Source organism: Dasypus novemcinctus, chromosome 3, assembly GCF_030445035.2.
Source record: "Dasypus novemcinctus isolate mDasNov1 chromosome 3, mDasNov1.1.hap2, whole genome shotgun sequence".
Taxonomy (NCBI): domain Eukaryota; kingdom Metazoa; phylum Chordata; class Mammalia; order Cingulata; family Dasypodidae; genus Dasypus; species Dasypus novemcinctus.
The window spans coordinates 92,652,149-92,665,162 of record NC_080675.1 but is presented as its reverse complement, the minus strand read 5'-3'; positions in this window follow the sequence as shown (position 1 = coordinate 92,665,162).

The following is a 13,014-nucleotide window of genomic DNA, read 5'->3' as shown; positions in this document are numbered from 1 at the left end:
TGGCCCAATGCCCATGGTCACCGTCCTGCCATGTTACCTTCTCTTTCCCAGCCCACAGCTTTGGCCTCTTGGGGAGTTCCTTACAATCAGTTGACTGAGGAAGAGAAAACTCGTGCCTAGTTTACAGATGGTTCTGCATAATATGCAGGTACCACCCAAAAGTGGACATCTGCAGCACTGCAGCCCCTTTCTGGGACATCCTTGAAGGACAGTGGTGAGGGCAAATCCTTCTAATGGGCAGAACTTAGAGCAGTACATGTGGTTGTTCATTTTGCTTAGAAGAAGAAATGATGGGAGGTCCGCGGTTCAAACCCCAGGCCTCCTTAATCCATGTGGAGCTGGCCCATGTGCAGTGCTGATGCGTGCAAGGAGTGCCCTGCCACGCAGGGGTGTCCCCCACGTAGGGGAGCCCCATGTGCAAGGAGTGCGCCCCGTAAGGAGAGCCACCCAGTGCGAAAGAAAGTGCAGCTTGCCCAAGAATGGTGCTGCACACACGGAGAGCTGACACAAGATGATGCAACAAAAAGAAGCACAAGTTCCTGGTGCCACTGATAAGGATAGAAGCGGTCACAGAAGAACACACAGCGAATGGACACAGAGAGCAGACAACTGGGATGGGAGGGGAGGAGGGGAGAGGAGAGAAATAAATTTAAAAAAGAAGAAGAAGAAGAAGAAATTGCCAGAGGTGCGTTTGTGCACTGATTCATGGGCTGTTGCCAATGGTTTGGCTGGATGGTCAGGGTCTTGGAAGGAATATGATTGGAAAATCGGTGACAAGGAGATCGGGGGAAGAGGTACGTGGATTGACTTTTTTGAGTGGGTAAAAAGCATGAAAATTTTTGTGTCTCATGTGAATGCTCTCCAGAGGATAACTTCAGCAGAAGGTTTAAATAATCAAGTGGATAAGATGACCCACTCTGTGGCTAAAGCTCAGCCTCTTTCCCCAGTCACTCCTGTCATTGCCCAGTGGGCTCGTGAACAAAGTGGCCATGGAGGTAGGGATGGAGGTTATGTATGGGCTCAGCAACATGGATTGTCCTTATCAAGACTGACTTGGCTACAGCCACTGCTTAGTGCCCAATCTGCCAGCAGCAGAGACCCACACTCAGTCCCTGATATGGTACTATTCCTCAAGGTCACCAGCCTGGTACCTGGTGGGAGGTTGACTACATTGGACCACTTCCAATCAATTGGAAGGGGCATCAATTTGTTTTAACTGGAATAGACACATACTCTGGATATGGATTTGCATTTCCTGCATGCAATGCTTCTTCTGAAACTACCATCCATGGACTTACTGAATGTCTTATCTACTGCCATGGCATTCCACAGAGCATTGCTTCTGCTCAAGGAACCCATTTCCCAGCAAGTGATGTGCGGGAATGGGCACATGCCCATAGAATTCACTGGTCTTACCATGTTCCCCATCACCCTGAAGCAGTTGGATTGATAGAATGGTGGAATGGCCTTTTGAAGACTCAATTACGGTGCCAACTAGGAGGCAATACCTGGCAGGGCTGGGGCAATGTTCTCCAGGGGTCTGTGTATGCTTTAAATCAGCATCCACTTTATGGTGCTGTTTCTCCCATAACTAGGATCCATGGATCCATGAATTAAGGGGTTGAAATGGGAGTGGCACCACTCACTATTACCCCTAGTGACCCACTAGGAAAATTTTGCTTCCTGTCCCTGCAACCTCAAACTCTGCTGGTCTACAGGTTTTAGTTCCAAAAGGAGGAGTGCTGTCACTAGGGAACATAACAATGATTCCACTGAACTGGAAGTTAAAACTGCCACCTGGCCACTTTGGGCTCCTCTTACCTCTGAATCAACAGTCAAAGAAGGGAATTACTGTACTGGCTGGGTAATTGATCTTGACTATCAAGAGGAAATAGGACTGCATCTGCATACTGGAGGTAAAGAAGAGTTTGCCTGGAATACAGGAGATCCTCTAGGGCATCTCCTAATACTGCCATGTCCTATGACTAAAGTCAATAGAAAATTGCAACAACCCAATCCAAGCAGGACTAACAATGGCCCAGAATCTTCAGGAATGAAAGTTTGGATCACCCCACCAGGCAAAGAACCACGGCCAGCTGAAGGATTTGCTGAGGGAAATGGAAACATGGAATGGGTAGTGGAAGAAGGTAGTGATAAATATGAACTTCAACCACGTGATCTGTTACAGAAATGAGGACTATAATGGTCATGAATCTTTCTTCCTTGTTTCATTATGATGATAGTATATGTATAAACAAAATAAATTTGTCTTCTTCCCCCAAATTTCCCCTTATCGTATAACTAGTTGTATCCATTTCATGTCATAATATTTGAGGATGTCAAGTTTGAGAGTAAATATTACCCAAGAACTTGCACCCTAGTCTGTATGGAATTAATGCATTTCCAATTGTACACAGAAGAGTTGAACATTGTTAGGTGGAAATATATGTATATATATGCATGTCTGTTATTGTTTTTACTTAGAGACTGAGTACGGTTTAAGGTAATGTGTATGATTGTTGAGTTGACAAGGGGTGTGCTGTGATGGTTAGGCTATTGTGTCAACTTGGTCAGGTAATTGTACCCAGTTGTTTGGTCAAGCAAGCACTGGGCTAACTGTAATACAAGGGCATTTATGGACTTTAGTCACCATTGACTTCACTGCAGTGGTAAATCCTAGATAGCTGGTTATAATTACATCAGTCAGGGAGATTGCCATCAGCAGAGAGTGATGCTTAACCCAATCAGTTGAATCCCTTAAAAGGGGAAGTGATTCCTGCATTGAAAGAAAATTTCCCAGTTCTTCTTTGGATAACTGACATCTCCCAGAACTCATCAAGAATCTTCATTGGACTTTCATCAGAGGTCCTGGTTTCAGCCTGCCTGCGGAACCTGGACTTGTGCATTCCCACGGCTGCATGAGAGACTCTGATAAATCTGTTGCTGTCGACAGATATTCCTTGTTGATTCTGTTTCCCTAGAGAACCCTGACTAATACAGGGGCTCGCTAAGCAGAGATTCTGGATTCAATGCTGTAACTTGAAGGGTTAAAAAGGGCTCTAACAGTTTGGGTGGCTGACTGAAACATGGACCGAAAAATGGCTAGCATGTCTGAGGTCAAGATGCCTGATTCACCATGGTATACTGTAGCTGAAGGGTTCCAAAGGCTTAGAGAGATTGGAATTCTAGAATGGATTTACCATTTCAGACCTACCCACTCTCCTCAGGAATGTCCAGAGGACACACCTTATACCAGGACTATGAGGAATAAATTTGTGAGACTAATTCCATTTTCCCTGAAGAGTTCTGTGGTTGCTCTTCTCTGTAGGTCACATATTACTGTGGGAACTGCTGTCTTGGAACTAGAATTCTTAAACACCATGGGGATGACTGGATTCCAAGCTGGCAAAAGCCAGGTAGCAGCACTTAATCGCTAAAGGCAAGGTGGGCATGGCTACCATAATGAAAGGTAGACTCAAAGCAGCAGTCAAAAGAGTCAGAGTCATATAAATCTATGGTGTTGGCTAATAGATCATGGGGTACTTAGAAGTAAAATAGATGGGCAGTCTACTAAATTCCTGCTTAATCTGTATAACCAGAAGAGTTCTAGGTCCTCTGGAAAAAACCCTAACTTTGAATTACCAAAACAAAGAGTCATGGCCCCTTAATTAATTCCCAGACTCGAGAGACCCAGAGACCCTTGAATGAGGGGAAGGCCAGGTCCTCTTGGGGAAAGATTCTGTTAAACAGCCAAAAAAGTATACTGTTAATCTTCCTCCCATCTTTCCCCAAGGAGACTTATGCCCTTTTACCAGGGTAATTGTGCATTGGAAGAAAGGAAATATCAGACATTTCATGGAGTGTTAGGCACTGGCTCAGAGTTGACATTAATTCCTGGAGATCCAAAATGTCATTGTGGTCCACCAGTCATAGTAGGGGCTTATGGAGGTCAGGTGATTGATGGAGTTTTAGCTCAGGTCCATCTCATAGTGTGTTCAGGTGGATCCCCAACCCATTTGGTCATTATTTACCCAGTTCCAGAATGTAATTGGAATAGACACACCCAGTAACTGACAGATTCCCCATATTGTGGAATGAGGGCTATTATGGTAGGAAAGGCCAAGGGGAAGCCACTAGAACTGCCCATACCTAGTAAAATAATAAAACAAAAGCAATACCAGGGAAGTGGATGTGGCTCAACTAATAGAGTGTCCGCCTACTATATGGAAGGTCCAGGGTTCGATACTCAGGGCCTCCTGGCCTGTGTGGTGAGCTGGCTCATGCACACTGCTGCCATGCTCAAGGAGTGCCGTGCCATGCAGGGGTGCCCCCCACATAGGGGTTCCCCACTTGCAAGGAGTATGCCCTGCAAGGAGAGCTGCCCCATGTGAAAAAGGCGCAGCCTGCCCAGGAATGGCACCACACACACAGAGAGCTGATGCATCAAGATGATGCAACAAAGAGACACAGATTCCTGGTGCCACCTGACAAGAAAGCAAGCAGACACCGAAGAACACACAGTGAATGGACACAGAGAGCAGACAAGGGGTGGGGGAGGGGAAAGAGAGAGAGAGAGAGAAAAAAAAAAGCATTACCAGATTCCTGGAGGGAATGCAGAGATCAGTGCCACCCTCAAGGATTTGAAAAATACAGTGGTCATGATTCCCACTACATCCCCATCTGGCCAGTGCAGAAAACAGATCTTAGAAGATGACAGTGGATTATCATAAACTTAAACAGGTGGTGTCTTCAATTGTAGCTGCTGTTCCAGATGTGGTATCATTGCTTGAGCAAATCAGCACATCCCCTGGTACATGGTATGCAGCTATTGATCTGGCAAGGGCTTTTTTAAATTGCCATTAGTAAGGACCACCAGAAACAGTTTGCTTTCAGTTGTCAAGGCTTACAGTATACCTTAACTGTCCTGCCTCAGGGCTATATCAACTCTCCAACCCTGTGTCATAATATTTTCTGCAGGGAACTTGATTGTCTCTCCCTCCTAGTAGACATGACACTGGTCTATCATATTGATGATACCATGTTGATAGGACCTAGTGAGCAAGAAGTAACAAAGATTCTAGACTTATTGGTGAGGAATTTGTGTGAGAGAGAATGGGAGAAAAATCCAACAAAAATACAGGACCCTTTCACCTCAGTGAAATTTCAATGTGTCCAGTGGTGTGTGACATGTCAAGATATCCCTTCTAAAGTGAAGGAGAAGCTGTTGCATCTGGCCCCTCCTATGACCTAAAAGGAGGCACAACACTTAATTAGTCTCTTTGGGTTTTGGAGACAACATATGCTTTATTTGGGTGTGCTACTCCAGCCCTTTTATTGAGTGGCCAGAAAAACTGTTAGTTTTGAGTGGGGACCAGAACAAGAGGAGGCTCTGCAACAGTTCCAGGCTGCTGTGCAAGCTGCACTGACACTTGGGCCATGTAATCCAGCAGATCCAGAGGTGCTGGGAGTGTCAGGGGCAAATAGAGATGCCATCTGAAGCCTTTGGCAGGCCCTGATAGGAGAATCACAATGCAGACCCTTAGGGTTTTGGAGCAAAGCCCGGCTATTCTCTGCAGATAACTGCTCTTCTTTTGAGAAATGGCTTTTGGCCTGCCACTGGGCCTAAGTAGGGACTGAATGCTTAACTGTGGGCCACCAAGTTACCATGAAACCTGAGTTGCCTATCATGAGCGGAGTATTATCTAACCCTCCAAATCATAAAGTTGGTCGTGCACAGCAGGACTCCATCATGATAAAGTGGAAGTGATATATACAAGATAGGGCTCGAGTGGGTCATGACTGCACAAGTAACACAAGGTAGTGGCTCAAATGCCCATGGTCACCACTCCTGCCTCACTACCTTCTCTTTCCCAGTCCACAGCTTTGGTCTCTTGGAGAGTTCCTCACAATCAATTGACTGAGGAAGAAAAAACTCAGACCTGGTTTATAAATGGTTTTGCAGAATATGCAGGTACCACCCACAAATGGAGAGCAGCATCATTGCAGCCCCTTTCTGGGACATCCCTGAAGGACAGTGGTGAGGTCAAATCCTCCCAGTGGACAGAACTTTGAGCAATGCCTCTGGTTGTTAATTTTGCTTGGAGGGAGAAATGGCTGGAGGTGCATTTGTATGCTGATTCATGGACTATTGCCAGCGGCTTGGCTGGATGGTCAGAAACTTGAAAGGAACATGATTGGAAAATTGGTGAAAATAGGTCTGGGGAAGAGGTAAGTGGCTAGACCTTTCTGAGTTGGCAGAAACCATGAAAATATTTGTGTTCTATGTGAATGCTCACCAGAGGGTGACTTCAGCAGAGGAAGATTTTAATAATCAAGTGGATAAGATGACCTGCTTTGTGACTAGCACTCAGCCTCTTTCCCCAGCTACTCCTGTCATTGCCCAATGGGCTCATGAACGAAGTGGCCAAGGAAGTAGGAGGGAGGTTATACATGGACTCAACAACATGGATTTACCCTCACCAAGGCCCAGTTGGCTACAGTCACTGCTGAGTGCCCAATCTGCCAGCAGCAAAGACTCACACTGAGCCCCTGATATGGCACTATTTCCTGAGGTGATCACCCTGATACCTGGTGGCAGGTTGATTACATTGGATCACTTCCATCATGTAAGGGGCAGCAATTTGTTGTAACGTAATAGACACATACGCTGGATATGGGTTTGCCTTCCCTGCATGAAATGCTTCTTCCAAAACTACCTTTCATGGACTTACCGAATGTCTCATACATGCCATGGCTTTCCACATCGTATTGCTTCTGATCAAGGAACCCATTTCACAGCAAATGATGTGCAGGAATGGGCACATGCTCATGGAATTCACCGGTCTTACCACATTTCCCATCATCCTGAAGCTCCTGGATTGATGGAATAGTAGAATGACCTTTTGAAGACTTAATTATGGCACTAACTAGGTGGCAATACCTTGCAGGGCTGGGGCAATGTTTTCCAGAAGGCTAAGTATGCTCTAAATCAGCCTCCACTCTATAGTACTGTTTCTCCAGGATTCACTAGTCCAGGAATCAAGGTGTGGAAATGGGACTCACTATTATCTCTACACACTATTATCCCTACTGATCCACAAGGAAAATTTTTGCTTCCTGTCCCTGCAACCTTAAGCTCTGCTGGTCTAAGGTCTTAGTTTCAAAAGGAGGAGTGCTTCCACCAGGGAATACAACAATGATTTCATTGAACTGGAAGTTAATACTGCACCCTGGCCACTTCAGGCTCTTTGAGCCTCTGAATCAACAGGCAAAGAAGGGATTACTGTACTGGTTGGGATGATTGGTCCTGACTATCAAGGGGAAATAGGACTGCTGCGCACAATGGAGGTAAAGAAGAGTGTGCCTGGAATGAAGAAGATCCCGTAGGGCATCTCTTTGTACTATCATGCCTTGTGACTAAAGTCAATGGAAAATTGCAACAACCCAAATCCAGGCAGAACTAACAATGGCCCAGAATCTTCAGGAATGAAAGTTTGGGTCATTCCACCAGGCAAAGAACCACGGCCAGCTGAGGTGCTTGCTGAGAGTAAAGGGAACATGAAATGGGTAATGGAAGAAGGTAGTGATAAATATGGACTTCGACCATGTGACCTGTTACAAAAATGAGGATTGTAATGGTCATCGATATTTCTTCTTGTTTTGTTATGAGTATATTTGCATATGTACATAAAATGAATATCTTTGTTTTCTTCCCTAACTTTTCCCTTTATCATATGACATAAATTGTATTAGTTTCATGTTGTAGTATTTAAGGATGTCAAATTTAAGAGTGAATACTATTCAAGGACTTGCGCCCTATGTGGAGGGATTTAGTGCCTTTCTGTTTGTACACAGGACAGTTTGAATATTGTTAGGTGGAAATTTCTCTCTCTCTCTCTCTATCTGTTATTGTTTTATTTAGAGACTAAGTGTGGTTTAACGTGATGTGTATGGCTACCAAGTTGAGAAGGGGTGAACTGTGATGGTTAGGCTAATGTGTCAACTCAACCAGATAATGGTGACCAGTGGTTTGGTCAAGCAAACACTGGGCTAATTGTAATACAAGAGCATTCCATAAACTTTATCATCAGTAAGTTGATTGCATAGACAGCTGGTTATATCTACAATCAACTGAGGAGATTGCCTTGCTCTCAGTAATGAGTGACATTTCATCCAATCTTTTGAAGGCCTTAAAAAGGAAAACGATTTCAGCATTCAGACAGAGAATTCCCATCTCTACTTCAGACAGCCAGTGTCTCCTGGGAACTCATCAAGGACTTTCATTGGAAACCCTGGTTTGCAACCTGCCTTATGGAATTTGGACTTGTGCATCCCCTTGGTTGTGTGAGACAATTTTATAAACTCTCATACTATTTACAGATAGCTCCTATTGGTTCTGTTTCCCCAGAAAGCCCTGACTAATTCAACATATATTTTATTATTATTTTTTGAGATTTATTTTATTTTTTTATTTCTCCCCACCCCCTCATTGTTTGCATTTACTGTGTCTGTTTGTTGTGTGCTGGTCTTCTTTTTAGGAAGTACTAGGAACCAAACCTGGGACCTTCAATGTGGGAGACAGGTGCCTAATCGCTTGAGCCACCTCCACTCCCTGCTTTGTTGTGTCTCTCATTATGTTTTGCTTCTTTTGTCCCTTGTTGCATCATCTTGTTGCATCAGCTCACCACACTAGCCCACTGTGTCAGCCCACTGTCTTGCTCATCTTCTTTAGGAAGCCCTGGGAACCAAACCTGGGACCTCCTATGTGGTAGGCAAGAGCCAATTGCTTAAGCCACATCTGCTTCTCTCAACATATATTTTAATTTCTTTTGGATATATGCCTAGGAGTGGAGTTGCTGTGTCATATGGTAGCTTTGTGTTTAATCTTTTAAGGAACTGCTATACTACCTTCCACAGCGGTTTCACCATTTTACATTTCCACCAGCTATTACGAAGCCTCCAATTTCTTCACATCCTTATCAACACTTACTATTGTTGATTTTAAAAATTAAAGCCATCCTACTGGGTGTGAAGTGGTATCTCATTGTGGTTTTGATTTGCATTTCTCTAATGGCTAATATTGTTGAACATCTTTTCATGTGCTTTTTGACCATTTGTATATCTTCTTTGGAGAAACATCTGTTCAAATCTTTGACCCATTTTTAAATTGGGTTATTCATCTTTTCATTTTTGAGTTCTAAGAGTTCACATATTCTGAATACTAGACCTTACCAGATATCTGACTTGCAAATATTTTCTCCCGTACTGTGGGTTGTCTTTTCACTTTCTTGAGAGAATCCTTTGAAGCACAAAGGTTTTTAATTTTGATGTTCAATTTATCTATTTTTTCTGTGGTTGCCTGTATTTTAGGTGTCATATCTAAGAAACTACAGAGATTTATGCACATTTTAAGAAGAGTTTTATAGTTAGCGCTTACATTTAAATCATTGGTCCATTTTTTAGTTAATTTTTGTGTATGGTATGAGGTAGGGATCCAACTTCATTCTTTTGCATTTGAATAAATAGTTGTCCCATAATTTGCTGAAAAGACTATCTTTCCCCCATTGAATTGTCTTGGCACCCATATGGAAAACTAGTTGATATTATAAATGTATATGGATTTATTTCTGGACTCTCAATTCTGTTCCATTGGTCTATATGCCTATCCTTATGCAAGTACTCTTAGGAAAAAGTTTTCTTTCACCACTAAATATATTAACTGTAAGTTTTTCATAGATGCCCTTCATTCTACAGATATTAAAAACTTTCTGTTTTCCAGGTACATCATGTTCTTGTTTTTTTAAAAAGATTTATTTATTTATCCTGACCACCCCCACCCCCACCCCTTGCTTGCTGTCTGCTCTCTGTGTCATTCACTGTGCATTCTTCTGTGTCTGCTTCTCTCCCTTTGTTGCATCATCTTGCTGTGCCAGCTCTCCGTGGGCGTGGGCAGTCAGCTCTCTGCGGGCGCAGGCCAGCTTGCCTTTACAAGGAGGCCCTGGGAATTGAACCCAGGGCTCCCATATGGTAGACGGGAGTGAATCTGTTGAGCCACAACTACCTCCCTCACACCATGTTCTTTTATGCCTCTGGGTTTTGCACTTTCTTCCTTCCCCATTTTGTACCTTGAAGGTTCAATCTAAATATCCCAGAAGCTTTCCTTGACTGCTTCCAATAGAGTAAATCACTCCCTCCTCAGAGCTACCACAGTACTTTAATTTATTTTTAAATTTTATTTTATTAGAGAAGTTGTGGGTTTAGAGAACAATCATACATTAAATACAGGATTCTCACAAACCACCCTATCACTAACGCCTTGCATAGGTATGATACATTAGTTACAACTAATAAGAGCACAATTTTTTTAAGATTTATTTCTCTCCCCTTCCCTGCCCGCCCCCCCCCCAAGTTGTCTGCTGTGTCCATTTGCTGTGTGTTCTTGTGTGTCCATTTGTACTCTTGTCAGTGGCACCCGGAAACTGTGTTTCATTTTGTTGTGTCATCTTGCTGCGTTAGCTCTCCGGTGTGCAGCCCCACTCCTGGGTGGGCTGTACTTTTTTCGCATGGGGCGGCTCTCCTTACAGGGTTTACTCCTTGCGCGTGGGGCTCCCCTACACGGGGGACACCCCCGTGTGGCACAGCACTTCTTGCATGTGTCAGCACTGCGGATGGGCCAGCCCATTACATGGGTCGGGAGGCTCTGGGTTTGAACCTTGGACCTCCCATGTGGTAGGTGGACACCCTAGCCACTGGGTCAAATCTGCCTCCCAAAAGCACAATTTTATGATTGTGCTATTAACTGTAGTCCATGGTTTATTTTAGGGTTTGCTTTTTGTATAGTGCTGTACCATGGATTTTAAAAAAATGTATTTTTATTCTATTACTATATATACAACCTGACATTTCCTTTTGACCACATTCAGATATATATTTCAATGCTAATAATTACATTCACAACTTTGTGCTACCATCACCACCATCCATTTCTCTGCTCTTATCGTATAGGATTTTAATTATTTGTCTTGGTTTTTACCCAGACTGAGCTCTTGCAGGTAAAGATCATGTCCCATTCCCCACATCTGAAATGGTGCTAGACAACAGAGAGTGATTAATCAGCAATAGTTGACTCTCTGGTGACTAGGTGAGCTAGACTGATTGGGAAGGCCTGGGAGTGGCCTGCATGTCTCTTCATGGAACTCTGTAAGGTTAGAAATGTACCCCATATACCTTTTTAATTTCCCCCCTAATAATCCATTATGGTTCTTAGTTGTAAATCCAATGAACACATTTCTAAAATCTATTCATGTTTCAACTAGTCCAGCCTCTCCCAAGTAGTCTTTCCTCTTAATTTCCTGAAAACTGTGTCCTTAAAGTTCCTGGGTTACCTTCTAAGCTTAATTTTTTTTTTTTTTAAAGATTTATTTATTTATATAATTTCCCCCCTTCCCCTGGTTGTCTGTGTCTATTTGCTGCGTATTGTTTCTTTGTCCGCTTCTGTTGTCGACAGCGGCACGGGAAGTGTGGGCGGCGCCATTCCCGGGCAGGCTGCTCTTTCCTTTCACGCTGGGCGGCTCTCCTTATGGGTGCACTCCTTGCGCGTGGGGCTCCCCCATGCGGGGGACACCCTTGCGTGGCACGGCACTCCTTGCGCGCATCAGCACTGCGCATGGCCAGCTCCACACGGGTCAAGGAGGCCCGGGGTTTGAACCGCGGACCTCCCATATGGTAGACGGACGCCCTAACCACTGGGCCAAAGTCCGTTTCCCCCTAAGCTTAATATTATAGAGTAATACTTTCTCTCATGGTTCTTAGAAATATTTTCTATCTTCCACCCTATAAGAAGATTGCAGGCTCTCTGTTCTCAAGGTCTGGCTCCTCTAATTTCTTAGCATCCATATAGCCTTGGATAAGTCATTTATCTCTCTGAGCATTGGTCTTTCCATGTATAAAAAGTAAAGAATAACCATTTTTCATGGGGTTATTGATAGGAACCTAATGCAATCACATAAGTTCAAGTGGCTGGTGAACTTCAAAGCAAGAAACAAGATGTCAGTTGTTTCAGCTGCACACAGTGACCCTTTCCACCTAGACTATGAACTGTTCAGGTATTGAGGGAAAGTTTCTTTTTTTGTGATTCACTGATGCTTCTCAAATGTCTCATTTACTTTGCCTTCACCTCTATGGATGAAAATCATGGAATCTTGCTTTCTTTCACCTACTCTTTTTTTTTTCTTCTGCTTTTGCCTTCCTTCCTTGGACTTTTCTCCAGCTGCTGTGCAAAAAATAGGTTCATTGAAGTGCCTCTTTGACACCACTCTTCACAGTTTGTATTGGACAGTGTTGTCAGCATATAAACAACACCTTGGCTTTCAGTGGGTTCTCCCGCAGATGCACAAAGGCTTCTCATCTACTATCTTGGTGATTTTCACAGAATCTCTGGAGTTAGGCAGAGATGAGTATGAGCTCTTGTTTTCTCAGTGACTGTGGACTACTGGAGTTGGTTAAAACCCCAATGACATTGTCAAAGAGAGTGGGTAATACAGAGTACATAACTGTGAGGAACTGAGTGAGGTAGAAAGAACAACCGGAAGACGTGGGTTTGAGTCCTGTCTCTGACAATTAATGGCAAACCCCTTCATTTCTTTCATCTTCCATTTCATCAGTGGTAAAACAGGGATAAAAGTAAAAATACCTGTTTTTATGGGGCTGCGAAGAGTAAATAAGAAAGGTCCTTGTGAGTTTCCAGTAACATGATTATTATTATTTTTTTTAATTCTTTTTTTTTTTTTAAGATTTATTTATTTATTTATTTAATTTCCCCCCCTCCCCTGGTTGTCTGTTCTTGGTGTCTGTCTATTTGCTGCGTATTGTTTCTTTGTCCGCTTCTGTTGTCGTCAGCGGCATGGGAAGTGTGGGCGGCGCCATTCCCGGGCAGGCTGCTCTTTCCTTTCACGCTGGGCGGCTCTCCTTATGGGTGCACTCCTTGCGCGTGGGGCTCCCCCACGCGGGGGACAC